This window comes from Dermacentor albipictus, chromosome 5 (assembly GCF_038994185.2).
Source record: "Dermacentor albipictus isolate Rhodes 1998 colony chromosome 5, USDA_Dalb.pri_finalv2, whole genome shotgun sequence".
Lineage (NCBI taxonomy): Eukaryota > Metazoa > Arthropoda > Arachnida > Ixodida > Ixodidae > Dermacentor > Dermacentor albipictus.
Window position 1 is genome coordinate 93,336,365 of NC_091825.1, and position 27,445 is coordinate 93,363,809.

Here is a 27,445-nt window from a genome sequence, read left to right on the forward strand (position 1 = left end):
AAATCAGCAACAACAGGCTACCAGGACAATCAAAAACAAAACTCATATAAGCAGTAAAACGTGGCGCATTGGATTAAACAAAAATATTGAGCACATGAAAAGCATTCTGAAAGCTAGATCACGATTTTGTAGCGATGCTATTCCTTTTCGTTATTCGTAAGTGGTCTGACCGCCGCCCCGGCCCGTGCTACGTACTGGAACAGCCGGCCGTTTGCGGTGGGCGACAAGAGTGGTATAGAATCGAGGGGTAAGTATCGCTACAAAATCGCAGTCCTTACTTTATTACGCACTGCCGTATAACCTACGATTGCAAGAGCTGGCATCCCGTTCGTAAGAATTGGTTGGTCTATGTCTTTCTTAAAGGCCGGTGTCTGAAATGTCTCGATTAAAAATAAACTTCGTTACTGTACTATCGGCCTATGTCGGGTTTGCAACATAGAAGACAAATACGCGAAGACACTCAAGAACATAAACAATACACAGGTTCTCGCGACGTGGTCCTCCAAACCAAACTGTATACATACAAAAATCTTCATACAAGCTTCTATCCGCTTAAGCGTCAAACATAGGAATCGTGTGCCAACGCGCGAAGCCCATGATACATCGACGGATACATTACACATGTACTGTACTTGCGGGAATGCATATATAACGAATAACTTCTTGCCAGAAAACTACCGAACGAACAGCAACTTTCAGTGTTTTCATAATTGTGTGCCCATTCAGGCATAGCAATCAAGGCGGGTAGCATATATTTTACAGCAGAATGCAAGCACGCTTACTGTAACATCAGAAGAAGCCTTCGTGAAATTGCTTGCTAAATGTGCACAGCAAGACGGCCAACCTACGATCAGAAAGCGCTTTGCTCTAGCTTGTTACACAACGTTCATTACGTAAATCATAAGTTCAAGAATGCGCGCAAGGGCCAAACTTGCTTACCTTTCAAAAAGACTTGGCCAACGCTCCTTCGTCTCAAAGGTACCGAGGCACCGACGTCTTTCCGGCGCAAGCACTGTAGAACTTCCGATGAACTCCAGCTCCACAAAAGCACAACCTTCAACAGCCTTCCATACACTACGATTCGAAGCTCCAGTACCAGACTTTTCACGGGAGCGCGGGCAGGCAGCTCGCCAGAACAAAGGCAGCTCGGACGGGCGCTGTAGTAAGACACTCACTGTCGACACTGGTAGATCGCACGAAACACACGGCGAACTAACGGCGTTACACGAGTCCGGAGGGTTTGCGATGGTTACTGCACATGACAAGGAGCACATTTTGTCTAGGCTCTCCTAAAATATAACTCAAATACCGCACTTTACGACAACCAACGTGGTATGTCGACCAAACAAATACTGCAGTGGCGCCACTCTGCGGTTTTTAGAAAAATGTGTCGTAAATGAGAAAATTACGTGTTTTTTCCTAACAACAATCGGTAGGGACACTTTAACAAATTTCTTGAGTCCAAAAGTGTTAACTTTGTATAAATATGCACTTTTTTGTACGAAGTTTAGGAAAATGTACTATATATATAAAAAAAACGAAGCGGATGTCGCCTTCAAGATTCGCAACCGCTTCAGTCGCATGCAGTTTGCAAAAGCACGGCCTTCGAAATCAGACTTTGTCGCTCAAACGAAACTGTAGCTGGGAGGAGGGCAGGCATTTAGGCCCCAATTGTTGGGTTTACAGTGCCCAGGTAGGCTTCCTTATTTATAAAGAATATACAGGGACTAACGCCGAACCATGAGCGAGCTTTAAGCAGGGGACACACGGTACGATTCGGCGTCCGATCCAACGTGCGTGTATCGGAACGGTCGAGCGGCGCGTAAGCTCCGCCCAGATCCAGCCGCCCCCCCCCCCCCAGCTTGAGTTCAGATTCACGTCGAGAAACGCAATATAAAAACTCGGCACAACACTGCTTCGCTTTACGTGAACACTGTCAATAAAATTATGCCCCTGCAAGTGACAGAACACTTCACGACGGCGCGTTGTCCACTGACGGCTCCGGTAACAGTCAGCGATACGGCCGGCAGGCATAGCTAGGCGGACGCTGCGGCCGACGGCGCTTGATTCAGCCCGAGCTCGATGAAGAGGGCTTACTTTGCCAAAACAGTTAACGCTGTGCACTTAGGTAGCCCGTAATCAAATACAATTGGTTTACTCGACGCAGTCGTTGCGAAGGGCAAACGTGCAAGCGAAGCGAGCAGCCTCGCTCGGACGGTCGGTGCATAGAGATCGGTGTGTGCTGTTTGTCCGAGGAAAGGCCCTCGCGTCGCGGCTCCCTATTTCGACGGTAGCTTAGTGCTAGTGTACTAGGCGCTGTTTTGCAATATAAACACATATTTGAGATAACTTTATTGAACTGGTAACTATTTCGTGTCGGCAATAAACTGCAGCAGGCAAGGGGGGAAAAAAAGACGGCGAGAAACCGGCCTGCCAGCGCCGCCTCCGTGGAGGGAACGTCAGAGAACGTCACATTAGCTGCGGCCAAACGACGGTGCGGAGAGTGCGGTTGTCGGACACATCGGACGATGAAAATTTGCCCGGTTTGTCGCACGCCGGACGTCCGATCCGGCGCTTCGGCATGCGCACGGCAAAACACCTCGATTCCGGCTGCCGTTCAGGCGCGTCGGCCGCCGGATCGGACACCGAATCGGACCGTGTGTCTCCCGCTTTAGTTGGCGAACACGAGCCCATCAGCGCGCCGTCTGTGCAGCTCCGTGTGCTTGCAATGGTGGATGGCCTACGGGCTTCTTTGACGCCTACTGAGCACAAATTCATGATCACCGCTCGTATACACGCTTCCTACAGCGCTAGCTGTGGTGTTTACGAGATTATGTGCCCTCACCTTGAATTGGCGAGACCGCTCGACATGATCGCATCTATTTCTAGTGCGTGAGGCTTTCCATTGACTGTCACTACAACTAACCAACGTTTTGTTTATTTTGTGCTACAGTGGGTCATGACGATTCCGTTCACAGCTTCAAAGTGGACAAGAGACAGTCGTTTTCTCGCTCGTAGAAGCATGAAAAAGTGGGCTTGTGCTTGGCAATGAACTTTGACCGACACGCTTGCTTCCGGCCGGAGCAGCAGACGCGACAACTCGCCGTTTGTAGGCTGCCGGCCGATGGCGGTATCCCTCGCGAACGGCAAGATATTTACCTGCCGTAGAGAGGATCGGTCCAGGAACGATTCTTGAGGCGATTTTTGTCGCTGAATACGAGCATGGCCACGCCGGCTCGCCGTGCAGAGCGGAATCGGAACATTATTTTTCGATGAGTTCGCACTGACGCAATGCAGTCGATTGGCTCGTCGGTCGTGCAACGGACGGCGCGCCGGCGGGAAGCCGCGTCCACTTGAGACACCTCTCACGCGACGTATGTAGTACATACGTTCCAAGTTTCCAACGTTCTGCCGTTCCGCTGGTGGATGCACCGCCACGGCATCGATCTTTGCCATTCCTGCCGCGGCCGTGCCTGTCGCCGAGCGTAGGCTTAACTGGATTGGGCGGAGCTTGCAACCTTGGGGAGTAAAGTGGTAGTATTTGATCACGTGATCTTCAGGTTGGTTCCAGATCACGTGGTTTTAAACTCTCAATAGATGGTTTTTGGTCACGTGATCTAAAACTCCGTACGTCGTAAAGCGGGCTCATGACATCCTTTTACTACGTTTCTCAGAGATGGTAGTAAAACGATGTAATGTAACGCATTTTACTGCCGTATGCCAGAGTAATTTTCTGGTGCAAGGTAGTCTTCAAAGCTCATGAGCCGCAAAAACCCCAATGTCGGCTAACTTTTGTTTACAGTGTAGCACATCACCGATAGTGTGATTAAATCGCTCAGTTAGCACCACTCATTTGCGGATGTTATGCAGTAGTCATGCGATGAGCGATTATGCACTGAACGAGAAAGACTTGAGCAGCATCAAAGAGGAAAGCACGCCCTCTGTTGCTCAAAAGTTCACGGGGAGCACCGTGGTGCAGGACGAAGTTGCGTAAGATGAAAAAAAATGGCTGTGGCTTAGCTCGGCCATGCCAGGATATACGTAGTGAAAGCTAAGGCTATGGTTAGCCTTGGTTAATCCGGATAGCAAGTCCAGGTTAGTCTGGTTGTCTAGCTATGTTGCCGCGTTTAGCCAGTCGTTCGTGCGCTGTTCGTCTGTTTCCTGGACAATTCGTTTCCTCGTCATCTCGTTCCGATGTCGAATCTAGGCGTCTTGCTTGTCAGAATTGTCGCCGTGCATACTGCCGCCTCAACTGTGGTTGCGGTGGACGCGAGCTCTCCTTTTCAATCTTCCTACATGTTATCAGGCATGCGGCGCAGCTGGCGAAGCGAGAGCAGGCGAGTGCAACGACGAGGAACGCGCCGTGACGTCATACCAAACGGCGGCCGTGGAAAGGCGCAGTGCTGCGTAGCGGCGGAACACCTGTGGCTCGGTGCTACTAATGATGCATGCGCAGTAGTGACTGGCGAGCGAGAGAGAGAGAAATATATCCTCGGCGAGGCGCGCGTTGTGAAGTCATGTGCCTCCTCGGAGTACTGCCACGGCGAAACCGCAAGTTCGGGGACAGTAAAGCTTTCGCTTTAAAACGCAGCGTCTCTCGTTGTGGCTGTGGGCAAAGCTGCAGTCTCGGCGTAACGCTTGAGGTGGTTCATGCCTGCACTTACCCGCCTATTCCCAGAGGTGGTCGAGGAAAGCGGGTCATATAAGTCGATACCGACGAGGTCAAATCGACGGGTCGGGCAAGGAAGAGGCTGAAGTGTACCGGCCGGGCGTTGAGATGGAGCCTTGCGCCGCTTACAGGCTGTCAGTGGAACACGTGTGTACTTGCACACAAATGTCCAGTAGTAAATGTCCAGCGCCAGTAGTATTGCTTACGCAGGCGGCCATAGGTCTTGAGAACCTCGGCGTGAACACTTTGTTGATCGGTGTGAAAAGCAGCGAAGATTTCCGTGCGCGTGTGGCGGGCCATCAGACGCGTAATTCCGCCGATAGAGTAGATCTTTTCGAAAAGCGAAATGGGCGGCTTGGTGAGGGAGGGTTCCTGAGGCAGGATAAGCTCATGCATCAGTTAAAAAGTAAAGGAGTTGACAAATCCGCGCATCCTGTAATTGCTCCGACGACATGTCTGTGAACTCAATGAACGACAAGGAAGCCGAAGAAGTTGACGGAGTAACCGTGCCATACGCTAGCGGTGAGCGGGATACCGCGTCGGCGTCCGAGTGCTTGCAACCGGATCAGTACACAACACGAATGTCGTATTCTTGTAGGCGAAGCGCCCAACGACAGAGGTTTCCCGAGGGATCTTTCAGCGACGAGAGCCAGCTCAGAGCTTGACGATGTGTGACGACTTCGAAAGGGCGGCCATAAAGGTACGGACGAAATTTAGCCAAAGCCCAAATTATGGCTAGACACTCTTTCTCAGTGATGGAATAATTACACTCGGCTTTCATGAAGGTTCGACTCGCGTAAACAACGACGTATTCTTAGTATCCTGGCTTTCTTTGAGCCAATACTGCACTAAGGCCAACACCACTGGTGTCAGTATGTACCTCCGTAGGCACAATAGGTTCAAAGTGACGAAGGATTTGTGACCACGTTATAAGCACTGTAGTGTCAGAAAAGGTTCGTCGCACGCTCGTTACCAAGTATAAAGGCCGTTGGATGCTGTCAGAAGGTGGGTAAGAGTCGCTATGACGGAAGCAAAGTCGCGCACAAATCGACGATGGTATGAGCAAAGCCGAATGAAATTCCGAAGCGTTTTCATGGAATTGGGCTTAGGAAATTCGGCGACGGCACGGAGCTTCGCAGGTTCCGGTAGAACGCTCTCCTTGCAGATGACGTGACCTAGTATCGTGAGCTGGCGCGCAGCAAAATGGCACTTCATGCTAAGTTGAAGGCCAGCAGAGGCGAGGCACGTGAGAAAGGCACGAAGACATACGAGTTGGAAAATCTCGAGAAAGAACGACGATGTCGTCAAGGTAGGAGAGACAGGTACAGAGATTTGTAGCCACGAAGGATGCCATCCATCATCCGTTCGAAAGTAGCTGGGGCATTGCACAATCCGAACGGCATGATGTTAAAGTCATGCAGTTCGTCAGGGGTGACGAAAGCCGTCTACTGTTGGTCAGGTCTGGCAATTGGAACTTGCCAATAACCCGAGCGCAAATCCAAAGACAAGAAATATTCTGCCCCTTGTAAACAATCGAGAGCATCATCCATGAGCGGCAACGGGTATATGTTCCTCCGAGTTCTCTTGTTGAGGCTGTAGTCGGCACAGAATCTGATAGACCTATCCTTTTTCGCACAAGTACAACAGGAGACGGCCAGGTGCTGTGGTACGGCTCAATGACACCACGCTTAAGCATACCGTCCACTTGTCCATTGATAATACGCTGTTCTTCCACTGAAACTCCATATGGTCGTTGGAGTAAGGGCGCATGCCAACCAGTGTCGCTGTGGTGTGCGACGTTCGTTGTATGACCAAAAGATGGTTGAGCGCAATCGAAGGAGGAGGGGGAGTCTCAAAGAAGGAGCAGAAGTTCGCTGCGATGTGTTGAAGATAGATCGGCGGTAATACACGAATGGAAATTGTCTGGAGCTGAAAGTTTGTGAACAGGTGATATCATTGTATTCATTAAAAGATGGGGTTGGCCCTCAGCAAACGCTAAGGAGCGCAGGAGGTCAACATCTTGTATGTGCCCCAAAAATCCCCCATGAAGTGAAGTAACCGAGAATGTAAGCATGTTGGAAACGAATATGGTTGTAGCACCCAATTCATCGGGTAAGTACCGCAAATGGCAGTCGTAGGCCGCGGCGGCGAAGTACTTTTGACGGGGCAAACAGGACACTTCCATCTGAGGTGGCCTATTAGGGCAGGGATAGGAGGTTGGACGTTTTCTGGGCTATATCTGTGTCTGTAGCAACGATAAGTTTAGGAGCATTGAGAAGAGGATCCACTGAAAGAGAGGTTTGCAGTGTAGTAAGGTCTATAATGACGCGATGACGCGAAAGGAAGTCCCATCCGAGAATAATGTCGTGGGCCCATAACGGCAGCACGAAAAACTGTTTGTCATAAAGTTCACTTTGAGTAACGACACGTGCGGTGCACATAGCTGAAGAAGCAATATACTGTGAGCTAGCAGTGCAAAACATTAGTTTCTGGAGCAACATGGCCACTTCTTTAATCTTGCAGCGTAGGTTCTCGCAGATAACGGAAACGACCGCCCCTGTGTCGATAAACGCTAGTGCAGTGGTTCTTTCAACAGCGACGTGGGTAAACTTTTGCGGCAAAACAGATGCAGGCCTTGGGTAGTTCTACTTGCATGCAGCTGTGGCCTTCGTAACTGCAGCAATCAGTTTCCCTCTTCTGTAGTAGGCAAGTGGTGCATGGATGACAGTGAGCGTAGTCGCTGGGATGGTGACCGGTGGTTGGCATAGGGTGGTTGATGATCAGGGGTGTACTTCGGTGCCGTCCGTGACGATTAAGGAACAGACCTGCCCCCGACGTCAATTGGAGAAGGTGGACAACGGCGACAGTGGTGGGCGACGTGTCCAGCGACATCACTGGCGAAGCAGACGGGCCTATCGTCCGGCGTTCGTCACGCGTCTGGGCGGCCTAAAAACGGAGCCCAAGGCCTCGCAAAGGGGAGCGCCGCAGCATGCACGGCAGTTGGCGAGGCCTGGGTTGGCATTGGAAGCATAGGTAAGCGGCGCAGTGACGGGTAGTTGTGGGGGCATAGGTGGCAGCAACTGGGTCCGAATGACGTGTTGAAGGTTCGGAGCCAAAGTCTGCGCAGGTTCGTGCGTCAGAGGTAGTACTGAAAGCTAGCTTCACGGATAAAGTCCTTCATTCTGGTCAGCAGCGGATGTTGAACGGCACGGCGGGTGGCTATAGCGGCAAGCTCGATAGTGTGTTGGGCGTCGTGAAGGCTTTGCGAGCAATCATGCGCTCCTTACGCAACTCGTCAATGGTTCGACACAATAAGACGAATGTAGCGATCGTGGCGGAATCGCGGCACCATTTTTATCTACTTTCTTGGGTATTTATGAGTGTTAGCCAGCGTGACCACTCGCAAACCTTGGCGGCGGATGTGGAGCATCCTTTCTGCAGCAGACGTCACAAGAACGTGATCTATTTGGGTGAAGACAACCGGTCAGCAAACCCACACATGCTATCTGAAGGCATCACGGTTGCCGGATTCGAGACCCTTTCTTCTCGTTTATTACACAACGACGAGTGGCTCACACATTGAGAGGGTAAGCCAGCACAATCACTGGAACACGCCTCCCAACTGAGGAACGTTATTCTTTTTTTTTTTGACCGACATGGCGATGATATAGTATACCAGCCATGCGGATGCACTACCTAAGTAGGCCTGTTTCGTTGAGGAGATCAAGAAGTGTTTTTGTGATTCGGATGCTAAGAAGAAACGAGCGGAACTAACGTTAGCTCAGTGGTCTCAGGTCCCCGGAGAGACACGCACCACTTTCATCGAGGAATTTCTAAAATTGAGCAAGATTGTAAACCCTCGAATGTTAGAAAAAGATAAGATGGGATACCTTTTAAAGGACATAACTGAAGACGTATATAACTCCCTAATTGGAAAAGACATCTTCGAAACCGTATCAGACGTGATACGGTACTGTTGTACCTTCGATATACTGAAGACTCATCGAATTACACCGAAATTTGGACGGCTAGCTAGCGTGATGAGTGTGGCCAGTGTGGACACCAGTTCTCCAACAGACTTATCGTCCACCATTCATCAGATTTTCCGTGAGCAGATCCTTCGACCCGAAGAACAAGCACGTTGTGTGGCGCCCCATTACAGCTCCTGCGCTTTCCGAGACGCCGTTTATGCAACCCCCTCGACTCCTTCGCAGCACTGGATAAGGAGGAGGAACCAACATTTTTATTTAAACAGCGGACTGAGGTTCTTGAGGGTGGAGCCCCTATTCCAGGGCCCCACTGGCTCTAGCGGCTCGTTCGGCCAGGTCCAAGGTTGCCTGCTGGCTTCCTAGGTCCTGCCGAGCGAGTCGCGCCTCCCACGACGTTTCACATTCGTTGCGCGCGACGAGGGGCGGGTTGCCCTCTGCTGGTCTTTGTTTGCAATGCCAGGGGATGTGTTCGAGGGTTGATCTAGCTGTCGCCGCACCAAGGACAGTAGTCGTCGTATTTGGACGGGTGTTATTGGGATGCCTGTGAGTTTACAGTGGGGAGGCGTCATTGTCTGTCTGGGGCGTCTTTGCGTTTCGAGGATATCTCGTGACAGCGTAGGTGTGAGGGGTTCCTGCCAGGTTGCTGCGTCCGCGGCCACGGTGTCGGCGTCTCGAAAAATTAGTCCTCAAGCCAGGTTACGCCCGTTCGTTTCGCTGCGGACGGTGGTAGCTACAGAGACCCGAGCGAACAATTCATTATGACCCGAGCGAACAATTCTATAACGATTCTTTTGACCGCAGCCTTGAACAGCGCCCACGTTTCGTTCGTTCTCGACGACCAGCCACTGCCTATGACTTATAAGCAGGCCACTGCCTATGACTTACTCTCCACGGCAGAATGGCCGCGGCAGAACATTGTCATCAGCATTCCAAAGTTCGCCTTATGCCAGTGTGCAACAGCTGTGCCACACCAGGTCACATGCCCAGATATTGTAACCAACACCGACCGTCTGGCTATGGGAAATCGATGCCGTCTACGTGGCACAGTAGTCGTATCTGGGACACACAGCTGCCAGAGACCTCCGCTCTAGGAGGCCACTTTCGAGAAGGCAGGCCATGTTATTCAACCCTAGGAATCTACTCTGAAGAAGAAAGAACCCGCAACCGTTCGCCTGCTTCCGATCGCACTCTGACACCCCCACCAGCTTTCCGAGCGTACCGATCATCCATCATCTCCCCGACGGCGCATCGCATCATCATCTCCTCGGCGCCGCTTCACGTCACCCCCGCCGGAACACCAGCCAGTGCGGCCGATGGAGTTGAGGTATGTGGAAAACCATCGCTGCCTACTCATATACCTGCAACTATTTTTATGCTGATGAATAAGGTTCGTGCTCTCATTGACGGTGTCTCCACCATGGTTTTAGTCGACACGGGCGCAATTATTTCCGTCATGAGTCTGCTGTTAAACGCCTTCTGAGACGCACGGTTATGTTTCGTTGGGACCAGAGCACTAGATTTCGCCGAATAAGTGTAGTGGTGACTCATTATACCCGGTTGGTGTTTGCTATGTGGATGTGTCCTTGAGCGGCCGAGTTTTTAACACTGAGTGTACTGTCCTTCCTGGTTCCACTCACGACGCCATTTTAGGGATCCATTTTAGGGATCCAGTTGTGTGCTGCCAACTGCAATGTTGACTACCGAACGAGCTAACTCAGTGGGGGCGTGTTACATCCGTGATCTTGGAAGACTCGCCAAGCCAAGAAGGTGTGTTTTGTGTTTTCGAGGATACAGTTGTGCCCACTTTATCCGCGATCCGCGTTTCTGTTGTATGCTCAACTGGCAAGCCGTTTGATGCTGAAATGGATCCTGTACATGTGAACTGGGACCCTAAAGAAAAATGTGTTGGTTCCGCATTACATGGTATCGGTCCTGAATGGATGCACAGGGCTGTGGGTGATAAATTGTTCTACTGAAGCGGCAGTGCTGCCTCAAGGCTTAAAGCTTGCCACATTTCAGGAAGACTCGCCGATACCCATGGCAGTGCTTACAGAACTCGCGGACACGGGAGAACGTATAATAAGCATTATTCCGTGGCACTATAACGTTATCCAGCCCTTTCGGCACGTATGCGACACCACTTTACCAACTTTTCTTTGCTGAGGATCCTTTCTGGCGGCATTTTAAACGTTCAGTTGCACGCTGCCGTGATTTTCGACCAGCCACCGCAAGCTAAGCAAGAGGAAGCGGATCAATCACAGACGCCGGCACCCCCCTCTTCAGCCCGTGGATCTAATTTCACTGTGCTGGCTCGGCTCCATCGAATCGCTCTCCACTTCAACGTACTCCTCACCTCCTGTCAACCTATTCGATCAGAAAATCTGCTGAATGTCGGCAATGCTATTTGCTTTGAAAGCAAAAAAAAATTACCTCCTATAAACGAGGAGCGTGTTTAATTGGGCTTTTCAAACAACGCTGCGCGTTACTGCCCGATGCTTGCGTCGGTGGTTATGTAAATTTGATGTCAGTAGATTGGAATAAAAAGAGATTGGAATAGTTTTACGTTACAGGGCCCATGAAAACCACACAAAATATTATGAAGCTGGCTTGTCATTTCAATGCCTTTGTTGAGGGCTGACTGATGATTTGGAATAACAGCGGAAATATTTTTATGCGAAGCATACTAGCCGCACAACCACGCTCTTCCTTGCTGCGCCGCGCGCGGCCGCGTTCCGTTCCGTTCCAAAAACATTTATTTCCATCAGAGAAGGAGACCCCCTACTCCCTGCCCCTGGCGCGCAGGCCTAGGGACAGGGGCGGGGGTCTCCGCGACTAGATACAGGGGCGGGGGTCTCCGCGACTAGATGCAGTCAAAGAGTTGTTGACTCTTCGCGGCCTCTGCCGCCAGATGGATGGCTCTCCTCTGCATGGCGGAGTCCGCGCTTTGCAGAAGGGTGTCCCAGGCTTCTCTACTATTTATTCCTTCCTTGACACCTGGGGAGTCTACGCATTGCCAGATTATATGGTCGAGGGTCCCCCTCTCCCCGCATCGTCTATATCGTCTATATCGATATATCGTCTATATCGTCTATATCTTCGTCTTTCAGTACGTGTGACGCCCATACTGGATTTATGTAGTTTCCTGCTTGCAGTCTGCGCCAGGCTCTCGCCTCTCTATTTCCGAGCTCCTTGTCCGGAGGCGGGACAGTTCTACGCTGAAGCTTATAGTTTTCAATTATTTCTGTGTAGGTCTATAGTCTCTCGTCTAGTTTCTTGCAAGCGGGCGGCTCTGTTCCTGCCCGGAAGTAGAGATCTCGGGTTAGGAAGTGTGCCGCCTCGTTGCCTGGGACCGACGTGTGAGCTGGTGCCCGTACGAGGCTGATTTTTCTGTCAATTTTCTTTCCTGTTAGTATTCGTATCGCTTCTGGTGCGATTCTGCCTTTTCCGTAATTGTGGATGGCTGTTTTGCTGTCGCTTATTATGTAGCTCGCTTTGGTCCCGACACAAGCAAGCGCGATTGCTACTTCTTCCGCTGCTTCCAGATTGCGGCTGCGTATTGTTGCTGCTGAGACTGCTTCGCCTTGGCCATCTACCACTGAGGCTACTGCCGCACCCAGTTTGCCGCTGGCCGCATCCATGTACGCCACTATCTCCCTATCTATTTCGCTGAAGCGTCTGACCAGTGCTTCGGCTCTCTTTTCTCTCCTTTCTTTGTAGAAGGTGGGGTTCATGTTTTTGGGAAGTGGGTCTATCCTTAGCTGTTCTCTGATTTCTCTTGGGATGTCACGTTTCTTTTGCAAGCCTCTGTCTGTCTGCGGCCCCACCATGTTAAGGATATCTCTGCCTGTATATGTTTGGCTGAGTCTTTCCTGTTGGGCGGTTTTAACTGCTTCGGCTGGTTCTTGCCAAGTATTGTGAATTCCCATTGTTAGGAGTCTCTCAGTAGAGGTGCTTATGGGTAGTCTGAGTGCTCGTTTATAGCATCTTCTGATTATCGAGTCTAATTTGTCTCTTTCTGAAGCCCGGATGTTAAGGTATGGTGTGGCGTAGCTAAGTCTGCTGATGACGTACGCTTGTACTAGCTTAACTAGGCCTCTTTCTCTTAGCCCTCTCCCCTTGAGAGCTATTCTTCTGAATATCCCGGTGACTTGTGCTGCATAACCTTCCAGTTTCCTTATGGTTTCGTCGTTATATCCATTGCTTTGGATGAAAAGTCCTAATATTCTTATCTTATCTACTTTGGGTACTGGTTTGCCCCCAACCGTGATGTTGAGATCGCTGTGTCTTTTCAGCCTTAATGATTTGGGGTTGTACATTAACAGTTCCGACTTTTCTGGTCAGCAAGTAAGCCCCCTAGTTGCTGTATACTCAATTACTGTGTCCGCGGCTGTTTGCAGTTTGTTTTCTATTTCCGCGTCGTTACCTTTGTGTATCCAAACATTTATATCGTCTGCGTACATGCTGAAGTTTAAATTTTCCATTTTCCTGAGTTTATTCGGGAGGCCCCTCATAGCCAGATTGAAGAGGAGTGGGGAGAGTACAGATCCTTGCGGGGTACCTCTGTTTCCCAGTTCTATTTCTTCCGATTCCAAATCCTGGTATCTAATCTTTGCCGTCCTGTTTGTCAGGAAGTTCTTTATATAGTTGTAGGTTCTGCATCCTACACCTATTTCTTGCATTTCTGTCAGGATTGCCTCGTGTTTGACATTGTCAAAGGCTTTCTTGAGGTCTAGAGCTAGGATTGCTTTTATATCTCTCGATCTTGAGTTTATGATGTCGTGCTGAAGCCGCAGCATCACGTCCTGGGTACTTAAGCCCGGTCGGAATCCAACCATCTCATTCGGCCATAGTTCATTTCCCTCCATGAATCGGGTTAACCTTGTCTGGATTACATGTTCCTTTAATTTCCCTACGCATGATGTGAGGGAAATCGGCCTGAGATTCTCTAGCTTAGGGGGCTTGCCCGGTTTGGGGATTGGTATGATGCTAGCCACTTTCCATTGTTTCGGGAGTTCGCCTTTCTCCCATACCTGTAGAATGTATTTGGTTATAGCGGTGATTGGCTCATCGTCTAGGTTCCGCAGCATTTTGTTTGTTATCCCATCTGGGCCTGGGGCCGATTTCGTTTTAAGTCTGATTATTTCCGCTCTCACTTCTGCCTCTATTATGGGTGCATCTAGCTCCTCATTTAGGGGTCCCCCATACTCTGGTAGGTTGGTGCAAGTCACGTTTCATATGTATGTTTGTTTGATCTCTTCCATGAAGCTCTCGTCTGTTCCGTCGTATTTATGTCGTGTTTTGGCTAGCCTTATGTTTGTCTGCGACTTTGATTGGGTTGGGTCTAGCAGGTGTCTTAGGATGTTCTATGTTTTAGCTAAACTCATACCTTCTTCCATGTCATCACATGTGCTACACCAGTTTTGCTCGCATAGCTGCAGTGCGTATTTTTCAATCTCTCGATTTAGTCTGGCTATTCTTCTTTTTAGATTCCGGTTCCATCTCTGTTTTTTGAGCCGGCTTTCTAGACTACCCTTTGCTTCCCACATGTGCAATAGCTTGTTGTCTGCTATAAGTGGAGCGTCTTGGCCTTCTAAAGTAACCGTTGCTTCGGTGACGTGTTTTTTAAGTGTGTCTGTCCATTCTCTTAGATCTGTGATGATTGTGGTTGGAGATTCCTCTCGCCGCTTTCTAAATCTATCCCATTCTGTAACTTTTAGCTGTTTTAGTCGTTTTTCCTTTACTCCCTTCATTAATGTGGTAGCAATTATATAGTGATCGCTGCCTAAGTCTTGTCCTGTATTGTCCCACGTTACTGTTCTGGTGTTTTTGGAGAGTGTTAGGTCGGGTGTGGTATCTGCGGTGACGCTGTTTCCTTTTCTAGTTGGGTTTCCTGGGTCGGTGTGTAGTGAGAGGTTCAGTTCCTGTATGTCCTCCCACAGCTGTCTTCCCTTGCCATCCCTTCTGTTGTATCCCCATTCCTCATGCAACGCGTTTAGGTCTCCTACTATGAATAGGGGGTTCTTTCCTGCTGCCTTCAGGGCTTTGCGGAAGATGGCCCTAAACCTGACTTTTTTCTGTCTAGGACTTGAGTTGATGTTTAGTAGAAATAGGCTGAGCTCTTCTTTTCTACCCGTAAGCATCTCCACTAAGACTCCTTCTGTGTCCCTGGATTGAATATCGTGTTCGATTGTTGCTACATTTCTTTTCACCAGGGTTGTTACCCTCGATTTTTCCCCCTTATCACTGTGAAACGCCTGATATCCTGGGAGGGATGCTAATTTACCGGTTTCTTGCAGCGCTATTGCTAGCGGCTTTTCTCCTAGTGTATCTACGTAGTTTTGCAGTAGCGCTCGCTTGCGTTGGAACCCTCGGCAGTTCCATTGCCAAATGATAGACTTAATTCGTGCGTTTCTGGCCATATTGGATTTGGGTATAGAGTCCTCTAAGTTTTTCTGTCGCTCCACAAGGGCAACTAGCTCGGTTCTTTGTGTTTGTAGTTCAGTTCTCTGTGCCTGTAGTTCTGCTGTTATACCTTCAAATCTTTGGTTTATATTTTTTGTATCTGGCTGAGTGCAGTCATGACGTGTGCCATTAAGTCTCTTTGTTCTGTCTGTATCGTTTTCATTGCGTTCCTATTCGCCTCGCATTCCTTCTTTAGTTCTGCTCACATGTCTGTTTCGTTATCTCCTTTCCGTTTAAGTGGGGGTCTCCTGACTGTTTCTGATTCATCCATTTTCTCTCCTTCCATTTCCCGCTGCTTGGGTGTTGGGGGAGTGGTTTGTTGGGCTACCTGCTTGGGTTGTGCGGGTTGTGTGCGGGGAGGGGGGGATGTTGCCTTCTCTTTTTCTTTTTGCGCTTTCATAAGGTTATTCATGAGCCCTTGTAGCTCCTCTACTTTTTTCTTTAAGTGTTCTATTTCTCTGTCCTTATCATCTTTGGCCTGGGAGGACCCTTCTACAAAGCTTACTTGTTTGGGCTCTCTGCTTGGATCCCTGCTTCTGCTTCGTCCCTTGCCCCATGGGTCCTTTGGGTCCCTGGATCTCGATCTCCTGCGTCCCCTGGTCTCCTGGCAACCGGGGGTCAGCAAGTTTCCTTGGTTGTTTCCTTCCAGCTTGGGGAAGTCCTCCTTGAGCAGTTTCTCAGCTCCGTCCGCAGGGGGTTTCCGTTGTTGGGTCTTCAGCTCCTCCTGCTTGTCTTTCTTCTTCTTCCAGATTTTTTTTCTTGATTTCGTACGGTGTTCTGTACAGCTCTTTGCATCTCTTGTCGCCGAGTGGGTGCTCTTTCCCGCAGAGCTGGCATTTGGCTTCGCATTGGTGGTCCTCCTGCGGGTTTTCTTCCCCACATCTTCGGCATTTTTTGTTGTCCGGGTTTTGGCACACGTCCGATCTGTGTCCCAATCGACCGCACGCATAGCATACCTCGTACTTTTTCTTGTACAGGACGCATCTCGTTGGCGTGAGCGACAGGTACACTTGCCTCGGAACTGTGCTTTCTTCGAAGAGGATAAGTACGGCCTTCGTTCCCTTGCCCAGCCTTCGCACTCCTAGGATTGGGGGGTTCTTCGCACTGAAGTACTCCATTCTTTCTTTGATTTCGTCTTCAGTCCAGAATAGAGGTACGTCGTATATGACGCCTTTCCCGCTGTTCTCTGGCGCCGCCACGTATGCGTTGACGTTCACCTTTTCTTTGCCTATCGTCAGTTCTCTGATCGCTGCATACTTATTTCTCGTCGTTTTGTCCTTTGTAGCAATGAGGATCGATTGTTGCTTCGTGTTGAACGTGATGATGTCGTCCACACCTCTGTCACTTGTCTCGGCCGCCCCGCTGATTGCGTCAGCCACGAAAGCTCCTCCGAGTTGGAGTAATTTCTCTAGTCCCCCTTGAGGTCTCATAATTATCTTCTCGTAGTCGGGCGGAATTCTCGTATGTTGCCTTTCCACCGACTTCTCTGCCTTTCTTCTTCCCTCGCGTCGCTCCGCAGCACGCTCCCGTATGCCTCGGTTCCCGGCGACGTGGCCGCCTTCTTCCAACTCCGCTGGTGCTATTTTTCCGCTCCTCTTCGTTTTAAACCACTGTCCCGGAATCTTCAGCTCGTCGGGATCAATTTCCGTACCTTCTACAACCTCCATGTTGCACGAGGTCGTCTGGGCACGGCCGTTAGGCCTAGCCTCTACCTCTGCTCCCTAGCGCGTCTAGGCCTCGTTAGGCCTAGCGGCCTTCGCGGCACGGTGCGGCTTCGTGAGCTCAGCAAGCTGGAGAATTCGGTCCCATCTTGTTAATTCCGGTGAATCCGCGTTCGGACCTCTCTTCTCCTTGAATCCAGCGAGAAACCAAGACCGTCGAATCCAACTTGTGCTCGAGCGGCCGTAGTCGACGGAGCCCATCGAACGCACGTCTGCTCGAACGATCGTCGTCGTCTTCGCGCGGCCGCGTAGCTACCATATGACGTCATAACAGCTGCAAAAGCGGAGGCTCCACTCGTGCGCTCGCTTGCGGCCGTGTAGCTACATAGCCGGGTCTCAGCTCGCGCGCTCGCCTGCATGAGTTGTTTCTTCGTCTAGCCGAACCAAATATAGCCAAGCAACAGCAGTTCACCAGGCTAAACAGTGGTTCAACAACTAAAATAAAGGCTAGTATGCTTCGCATCCTGGGCTTAACCTTAGCTAAGCCACAGCCATTTTTTTTTCTCCTAGTTCTAATTAATTGAGAGTGCTTGGTGTAATACGAGCTTATTCATTTAAATAATTTGTCACATTCAAGGAGTGAATTCAAAGATTTAACTTTTGCTCGGATTAATATCCCAGAATTTCACCATGCAAATGAACAGTTTTACTCCACCTCCTTTCCAACTGCTATGCCGAGCGATTTCTTGCACGAAGGGCGAAGATACTCGATCAAGTAGATAGAAGGTGTCTTAAAATAATCAATATGTCAAGTTATCAAGCACATAAGGTACCTCTTTAATTACAGCTTCACGCTTTCACCGCTCACTAAACTTCACGACTATGGGGGTGCATTTCTTTTTTCGGCGGAAAACATTAAATAGCAAATGCCACCGTATACTTTTCAATGATTGTCTCATGAATTGCTTCTTCCAGTTTCTCCAGAATCCTGAAAAACTTTCATTTGGAGCAACTTGGACATTCCTAATTGAAATTTTATTGTTTTCATTATTTTCTAGCGCAGTGACACGTCGCAGAGTTTCCGCAGCACGCAGTTAGTCGACGAGGGTTCGTAGTTTCCACCTCGAGCTTTAAAAAAGGCTTTTAGAAGAATTTTACACTGGCTTTCGTTTCCTTGTGCTTATCCTTGTGTTCCAGTTCGATAGTTGCGCGCCTCTCTCGAAACTCCTGCCGACATTCATGGATAAGTTCAGCGTCATCTGTTCGCGCTTGTCAAAATCAGTGGCAACCGCGGCACCTGTAAGTACATCAATGAAAGACAACGGAATATTTTACCTACCCTGTTCGTTCTGAGCGATCCAGCAGCGGCTGCCGCAGCCGAAGTGGCAATCACTGCGCTTGTCCCATCTTTAAACCGATGCTGGCACTGTAATAAAGTTTAGAGTCGCACACGATTTGATGTCCACCTGCGGCTGTCTCCTGTGATGGCGGAAGTACGTGCGCACTATGAAACTGCGCCGTCGTTTCTTTGTCGAGGGCAGCGCAGTAATTAATCCATGCACTGTCCAACGTAAGCGCAACTTCAGCAGCAACATTGCCATTCTGCTGCGGTAAAATCATGGCAGTTGTTTGCATCAATCTTGAGCACCTGCGGCTTCCGCAGCTAGAGAGTAAAGCACAGCACATGCCGGAGTTTTGTCCTAAATAGGGGCTGTGCCTCTAACCTCTAACCTCTGTCCAGCAGCTATGAAAATAAACTTGGCGCTCTAGTAACTAGGAAAAGGACTCTAAGTACCTCAGATCGACCAAGTCACGCTGTTGTCGTTTAATTTCCATATATTCGGTGATCATCGAGCGAAACCATCGCGCGTTCAGGTGGAATTGGCGCAGCGCTAGAGCTTTGCAACCCTCGTTGCGATCACCCGTAAGTTCGCACCAGCTATGGGAACTGACGGTGCGAATGAGTTTCGCCATTGAGAAACAAGAAATGTAATAACTGTTTTCCAAAAGGGTATATATGATGATCATGATTTTTTTTATTTACAAATTCCCGAAGAAGGTTCTAACGGAAGCTATGATGGCTAGTTTCAACATTTAGCCATAGTGGATATGGTTTGGAGCAGCCATACTTGAATATAATTTAGAGATATAGCTAACTTTATCAAAATACCTCTGATGAAGGCTTACTTGTAGTAATACAGTTTTTTGCAGTATACGTAAAACCTTTAGCCACTGGGAACTATTGTGATTCCATCAGGGCTATACCGAATATGCAGATGAACTGAAAATATAGTTAGCGCTCCGGAGGTGCTCATATAATTCAAGAGGGCTGCAAGAAAGACGAAAAAAATACAGTTTAGTATTGCGAATATCTCCGAAAGCAGCACCGCATGCTGTGAGAGGGCAACAGCTATCCTTTTTCTGCAATACAGTTTATGACATTGGCTACTGAATTTATACACGCATTAGCATTTAAAGCTACCATTTAATGCGACAGCACATAACAATTTCGTTTTAAGCAGTAGAGGTATATCTTGGCGGCTAGTAAACGTTTAGTCGACTAAACACCATGACTGCAAGTCTCTTGTAATCGACAAGAGACTTCGCTTGGAATTTATTTTATTTTCCGGTAAGCTCGTTGCTTCCGCAGCTGACATGCCAGCGCCACCACGTGCGGAGGGCTCAGGAAACGCTGCGTTTATTGCTATAGGAAATCTACGGACGTTCGAGGCGCACTCACGCCATCGCAGTTGACATCGACGCGGCATCGACGAGAGAGAGAGAGAGAAGGAGATTCTTGATGATGGGAAGGAAAGGTTGGGGTAAAGTGCAGCGCAGTAACTGTCTCTCAGCAGAGGACACCTCAACCGCGCTGCACAGGGGGTAGGGAATAAAACGACATCGACGCGCATGTGCAGCCCTTACACGCAGAACTAGGTCTTCGATGATGTGAGAGACGCGTCGTGTGTTCGGCTGGGAATTAAACAAAGGACGCCAAGTGGACTCACCTTCCTGCTACGCTCAACCGACCCTGCAGTAGAGCCAGGGCAGCGTTCTGCTTCCAGCTGCTGGCACGAGAATTGTGCGCCGAAATGTTTCTGCTGAACTTGTGCGCGCACGCCACACCAAGAGTGCGGTACGGTCGGCGCACTTCAAGTCGCAAGCGCTGGTGGTCTTTCCTTCGGTCTCATATATCGCATCGGTGAGGTGTGACACCTCTTTCGGGTGCCGGAGGGTGATACCAGTAGTGGCGCTCTTCGTCGCGCCAGCTTAGGGCTGCTGTATGCGGTTCCCAAAGGCGGAGCACACCGCACACACAGATAGGCGATCGGTGAGTACAATGCATAGTGCACTTCAACTCGGTGCCTGCAGTTTCGGCGCGACTACCTCTTATTTTTCAGCTTAAGAGGAAGCTTTAGCTCTATATCCCCTATCTATAATGTCACGCGATGGTGACGTTGAAGAACACAGTAGCAATACTGTGAAAGACAAAACTAACCTTTATTGGGCGAACCTGTGCCCACAGAAACAGGCTACACTTATAGCACAACGATGGCGGTGAACACGGTCGGCGATCGTCGAAAATCTTATCAGCGGGTCCAGCGCGTCGGCTTTTATACAGAAGTCATCGAATTCTCCAGACTAATCTTTGGGACCCGCATGCCTTCCACAAAGTCTACACCATTCGCGTCACGCGATGAAATCAGATAACGCAAGGTTCGGCGACAACAGACAGCGGATAGACGCATCGATAACTTTCCAGAATCTTCGGATACATGCAGGCGCGTCCCGCGCTGTGCGATAAGATTTGTTAGGCGGCGAAACATGGGCGCCCGATAAATATAAGTACACTCTCGATCAATTTGAAGGTGATCGCTCGAGCTGCAACCAGAAGGCCTGCCAAGCAGCATAACGGCCGATTTCTGAACTGCGAAGATAAAAATTGCGCTGCCTTCTTCCCCTTTTACGCTCGTCCAGGCTGCAACCGTCACCCCCAAAACGCATTTTTGTGCTTGTTACCCTTTCATGGCAATGACGTGTGTGCGTGGCTGCCTCATGCATACATTGGCTAACAATGACGCCTCTGTGCAATAGCTGATAAGGCAGTCGAAATGAATTCGCAGGTTATCTCGTGAAGGGTGACGAAAAGCTGCGAATTGCCAGACGGACTGACAGCTGCTAAGCGAACAGCAAAAGAGAGAGAGGGAAGCTATCTGATGTTTTCCCATTGACTGACGATGATGACGCAACGTGGCGCTGCTCCTAGTTTCGGTCGCCGCTCGAGCGATCACCTTCAAATTGATCGCGACTGTACATGTGTCAATATACATCGGAAAACACAATTTCTTTCTCTCGGCAACCACTGCACCGAATTTAATGAGGTTTGTTGTTAAAAATCTCGTGACAATTGGCAGCGCATCTTTTTACTGGGGTGGTCTATCTTTTATCAGAAATTGTTGAAAATCGCAAATATTCTGAAAAAGAAAGTGTCACGTTTAAAACTCTGTAACTAAACATTGAAAACAGATATGACAGTTGCGTCTATTGTATATCATAGCACATCTAAAGCGGACAAAATTGGTATTTAGACATGGCTCTTTCGTGCACCATAAGTATGAAAGTAGAACTTTGCAAAACCCTTCTAAGTATTGAGTGTAACGAGAACAAGGTGAAAGCAGAAGCCAACGTTCCGACAAGTGTAATAAGAAAGGCCTTGAAAAAGACAAGTCCACTTGTCAGAACGTTGGCTTCTACTCTCACCTTATTGTGTTTTTGCTCATCATCTTGAATTTCCATCCCCCGCCTTCCCCGTGTTTTCCCTGGCCCTCTAAGCATTGTAACATATTCCCGTAAGATATAAATTGATATAGCAAATTTACCTAATTTGGGTCTTCTCACGGTTGCAGTTCACAGAACGGCGATACTTATTTTAGTGCACGAAGTAAAATTTGTAAACTTCGGGCTTCCGTCTTTTTTAACTCGCACTTTCTTTAATTGAAAAAATTTGAGATCCTAAATGAAGATTTCATTTCCAACAATCACTAGAATTTAGCGTTCCCTTTAAAATACACTAGTCGTCTTTGTATCTGCCAACGGGTTACCTTAGAAAAGCATTTCTGCGTTTCACATGTATTGTATGCATTGTATTTATGTATTTAACATGTAGCTGGGCCTTCGCTTGAGCGAGGAAGATTACGAGTTGCAGAACGCAGTTTTTTTTTTTTCATTCTCACCACTAGGAAACATTTCTGTATGGCGTGAAATAAATACAGAAAAGTCGGCGGATCACACCTGTATGTGTGAGTAAATGATAAGAGAAGCGTTTTCTGATGTTTACTAAAGTGCGGAAATACTCCCGAGTACTTTTTTTTTCACACCCATTCATTCGCTCGAGCATCGCTCTCTCCCTTCTCTGCACCTGGGAAAGCGGACCGCTCCACCGCAAAAGCGGCGGCCTACACTATGGCCACTGCTGGCCGCGCATATCAACTGGACTGAAAAACTTTATTGTGGTCCTACAGGACGCGCTCAGCGCTCCTGCAGATCCAGACAAATGAATGGATCATCGAAAGCAGGGATTCCGATGCAATCCAACAGCGATGAGTCGGAGTAAGAGTCGCTATGAAATATATCTTTCTCTGTCTGACTTCAATTCTCGTTTCCATTGACTATTATGTAGTTCAGGGCTCCTCTCTAAATGCCCGCTCTAGTCCCATTTCGTTATCTTCTTTCTTTGCTCTCGGCTGCTTACGTGACCAACTTCTTCGCTTCTCCACTGTAAACATAATTTTATATTGCGGACTCTGCTACTCAGTGGCACATGCCCAAAGGGGGATTGACGAAAAATTTTCAGATACCCAGTGGCAAGTGCCCGGTTGCCTAAATACAGTGTCCCAAGTTTTCTATTCTCGTATATACTCAGTGGTCCAAGTTTTCTGTTTTGAAATACACTTATTGGTACATATGCAGTTGCGCACTCTAAGTGGTTCAAGTAGGAGCATACTTGGCAAGGCGCCATCCAGCACCCGCAAAGCGAAAGTGCAGAGACGCAGAACGTGAGCAAATGCACGCCTATTTAGTGGCGCAGGATTTCGTCTGGCCGGGATCTCGACAACAACGGTGGATCGTATCGCGTACATGCTGGGGCGTTAATTTTATGAATGCAGTATCCTTCGCTTTACTACAGTTTCATGCGTCACAACTCCAGCCGTTATAGAGCAGCAACGTCTACCATGGCCGGATACACACCGCGTCAATCAGAGCCCATTGCGGCACAGGAGTAAACAGGAACACCTGACATAACGGCACCGCTATTCAGGCTGCCTAAGCTGGAACGTTGCATGTAATTTCGATAGCGCTTAACGAAATGGCAAGTGAATTTCGGTCCGGAAGTTTGATGGCGGCGCAGTTGGTTCAGTATCACGTGAAAGAGGTTCATGTGCTGTAGAATATCATTTGACATAACCGTTGTGGGGCCTCTCAGCTGGCGCTTCGGCCGCGCGAACTGTCACGTTCTCGGCGGTAATCATAGGCTTAGTGTGGGAGCTTGGGCTTGTTGGTGACTCACTGGAAAAAGGACACAGCGCAAAAAAAAAAAAGACAGGGCCATGAGAGAGCGACCCGCACACAGCGCTGTGCGCGCCTCGCTCTCTCGTGTCGTTGTCTTTTTTTGCGCTGCGTCTTTTTTCAAAGGAAAACTTAGAGTTGGCTGGTAATAGCATTCGAACCTTTGTTTCACTGGGTGCCTCAACTAAATCGAGCTACTGCGTGACCTGCAATAGATCTAAGTGACCTGTAACATTACAACCTTCCCTGGCATAAATAACGTTAGTATAAGCTGCCTGGACATCTACTGAAGCAGATCTACAGGAACTGAATGAATTCAATGAGTTCCAAACTGATTGAGGACGCAGGCTTTCGCCTACGTCCTCGTCAGCTTATGCTAAAACAACTCAGTTCTTTTGTTTAATTTAGGGAATTTAATGAACAAAAAGACATTTACCTTCCACCACGCGAAATGGTTTCTGTTGACACAAGGACAATGCGATAATTTCCAAGTATCCGATTATTTCCTGGAAAAAAGCGATTTGTTTATTGACTTCACATATTGCGTCTGCATTTAAGGGAAGTGCTGAAGGCAGGTGCACTTAGAGAAGCCATCGGCTCGTTTCGCATTCTCATGAGTTTGTTCCTACAGTGAGCAACGAAGCTCACAGGGGTTATACTTTGTCCTTTAAGGGATGCCTTGTAGAAAAATGCACGGAATGATACTTCCGCTCACTGAACTTTCAAGGTGGTGACTTTAGTACTTGTGCTAGGATTCAGAGTTCTAACTGAGTGCACATATCTTTTTTTTAATTCACGATTTCTAAACGCACAATGAACTGAATTGTTTATTATTTCCTGACGCTCCTAATTAAAGTGTTTTATGAACAATGACACAGTTATTTTTTTATGCCACTGACAACACTTTTGCCCACCAAACGTTCTCTGCTTCTTTCAATCTCACAATTTTTCGCTACAAGACATAATTAAAGTAATTACATTCTGGGATTTTGCGTCCTAAAAGCACAATTTGATTATGACGCACACCGTAGATGAGGACTTCAGACTAACATTTACCACCAGGGGTCCTTTAGGGTGCGCTTAAATCTGAATACGCGAACATATTTCCTTTCTTGCCCCGTCGAAATGCAGCCGCTCTCTCCTGGATCGAACCGGCAACCTCGTGTTTTGCATCGCTACACCATAGCCCCGATGCTATGGCGGCGTGTGGAAAATGTCGCCGCTTAAGCAGTTTGTACGTTCAGAAATTCCGGCCACTTAAGCCTCCAAGATTAAGTTTAAAGTTGTTAACTTTGCTGACATCTTCATCTGACATCTGCACCCCACAAGTGTGGTGTACGAAGGGACCTCGTCTATGTGCAAGACCGCATGCGTCTATGAAATGTTTAGAGTTAGGTTAAATGTGCCTGCTTGCTATTTGAAAAAGTGCGAGGCATGTACTACAGCGGAATTCTTCTTTCGCGCTTCCCTAAGTATACTCGGCGCCACCTAGCGCCGCCGCCGCCAAGCTTGCGCGTGACCTCCAAGAAGTATGGCGCGCCGGTGCGCGCGAACGCCAAGAAACACGTCATGCGACTATTGGGCTTTCGCGCGCTTCTTTCTCCTCACACTGCGCCATGAAGCGGCACTGCGGGACGTCCGCGCGTCGTCTCTGAGACCATAAGCCTGGCACGTCGGTGCTTGCGAACGCTGGCAATTGTCACGCACTCAGTGGCACATAGTGAGTGCCGCATGTTGGCGACACGTTCATCGCAGAGACATATAACCAGTGCATTCAGGGCGCTGCTCGATCAAGCGTTGGCGTGAAAGGCGTTCATTGAAAAGAGGCACGTACCCTGTGAACTTGTGGCGCGGCCTGCTAATGCATCGGGTTGCTGTCGTTGACGAACCCTTGTGACGTGGGTTCGATTCCGCTCATCATTTAAGAAATTTAAAGAACCTGTTTCGTCACTGTAGGGCGACACATTCCCAGTCGCACATACCTAGTTTCCCAACTTGGCACCAAAACGTTCACTGAAGAGCGGCATTGTCCTCCTCGCACATACCTAGTGACACCAGGTGGCATCAAAGAGGTTCGTTCGACACCAGCACAAACCGAGTGGCGCATACTCAGTGCTCCAAGTTGGTGTCAAAGATATTCTTGGAACAGAAGCACCTACCCAGTCCTGTGTCCACAGTGACCCATGGCACCATGTAACAGGTTCATTGAAGAGCGGTGCGCATGTACACATTGCCACACATTCAGTGACCCAGAGTGATCCGTTGGTAGACACCAAACCCTTTTACCTCAGCACCATTAACTAGCCAGTGACCCGCGTAGGTGAAAAAACGATAGATAGATAGATAGATAGATAGATAGATAGATAGATAGATAGATAGATAGATAGATAGATAGATAGATAGATAGATAGATAGATAGATAGATAGATAGATAGATAGATAGATAGATAGATAGATAGATAGCCCCGAAAAGATCTGTGAGGTACCCAATCAACGCTAGTGCACTAGAATAGTGGCATTAATCATCAACAGTAGTCGTAAAAGTTCACGATTGCTTTCTTGTGCAACTTGCTGCATATTCCCATGCCATTGGCGAATTACGAATAGATATTTGTGCGGAATATAACCGACCCTTATATGTAGCCTTCATTCATTACGAGAAAGCGTTTAATTCAGTCGAAACCTCAGCAGTCCTGGAGGCATTACGGAATCAGGGTGTAGACGAGCCGTATGTAAAAATACTGAATGATATCTATAGCGGCTCTACAGCCACCATAGTCCTCCATAAAGAAAGCAACAAAATCCCAATAAAGAAAGGCGTCAGGCAGGGAGATACGATCTCTCCGATGCTATTCACAGCGTGTTTACAGGAGGTATTCAGAGACCTGGATTGGGAAGAATTTGGGATAAGAGTTAATGGAGAATACCTTAGTAACTTGCGATTCGCTGATGATATTGCCCTGCTTAGTAACTCTGGGGACAAACTGCAATGCATGCTCACTGACCTGGAAAGGCAAAGCCGAAGGGTGGGTCTAAATGGGTCTAAATCTGCAGAAAACTCAAGTAATGTATAAGTCTCGGAAGAGAACAGCAGTTTACGATAGGTAGTGAGGCACTGGAAGTGGTAAGGGAATACATCTACTTAGGACAGGTAGCGAGTGCGGATCGGGATCATGAGACTGAAATAATCAGAAGAGTAAGAATGGGGAGGGGTGCGTTTGGCAGGCATTCTCAGATCATGAACAGCAGGTTGCCATTATCCCTCAAGAGAAAAGTATATAACAGCTGTGTCTTACCAGTACTCACGTACGGGGCAGAAACCTGGAGGCTTACGAAAAGGGTTCTACTTAAATTGAGGACGACGCAACGAGCTATGGAAAGAAGAATGATGGGTGTAACGTTAAGGGATAAGAAAAGAGCAGATTGAGTGAGGGAAAAAACGCGAGTAAATGACATCTTAGTTGAAATCAAGAAAAGGAATAGGCATGGGCAGGACATGTAATGAGGAGGGAACATAACCGACAGTCATTAAATGTTACGGACTGGATTCCAAGGGAACGGAAGCGTAGCAGGGGGCGGCAGAAAGTTAGGTGAGCAGATGAGATTAAGAAGTTTGCAGGGACGACGTGGCCGCAATTTGTACATGACCGGATGGCAGGATTATTATTATTATTATTATTATTATTATTATTATTATTATTATTATTATTATTATTATTATTTGTACAAGAGTACACGCACGAAGCGCCAATCTCTCTGCCAACCACGATGCTAAATCATACCACGACATAGGACATCTTGGTGCAGTCATGACATCCAGTTTAAACTCCACAGTAACCCCGCTATCTGTACTATCCCAGCTGCAACATGGACAGCAATAATGAGTCATCAATATAAGCTATCTTCATGAGGGCACTTCCAAAACCTGACTGGTGCCTATGTTCTGATCCTTTATGCTGCAAAATGATGCAGCCTTGCATGCATGTTTCACTCGGGCATTGTTTTCTTGAAATGGATCGTACGAAATCTTTATGTTAAGGCAAACTCCGACTTTCTTTGGAATGGACTTGAATTTTCTTGCATTGAAGAAACAAACC

The 27,445-nt window shown here is 48.4% G+C and overlaps 1 protein-coding gene across 1 annotated transcript in view; it reads right to left on the reverse strand.

Annotated features, from left to right (window-relative positions):
* The window catches only part of LOC139059951 (sodium-coupled monocarboxylate transporter 1-like), a 95,755-nt gene extending 77,616 nt beyond the window's left edge, over positions 1-18,139 (reverse strand). Inside the window, exon 1 of the mRNA XM_070538597.1 lies at positions 18,121-18,139. The gene's annotated coding sequence lies outside the window, so the exon portion shown is untranslated. The remainder of the gene's footprint in view (positions 1-18,120) is intronic.
* Between the last annotated feature and the right edge of the window lie 9,306 nt (positions 18,140-27,445).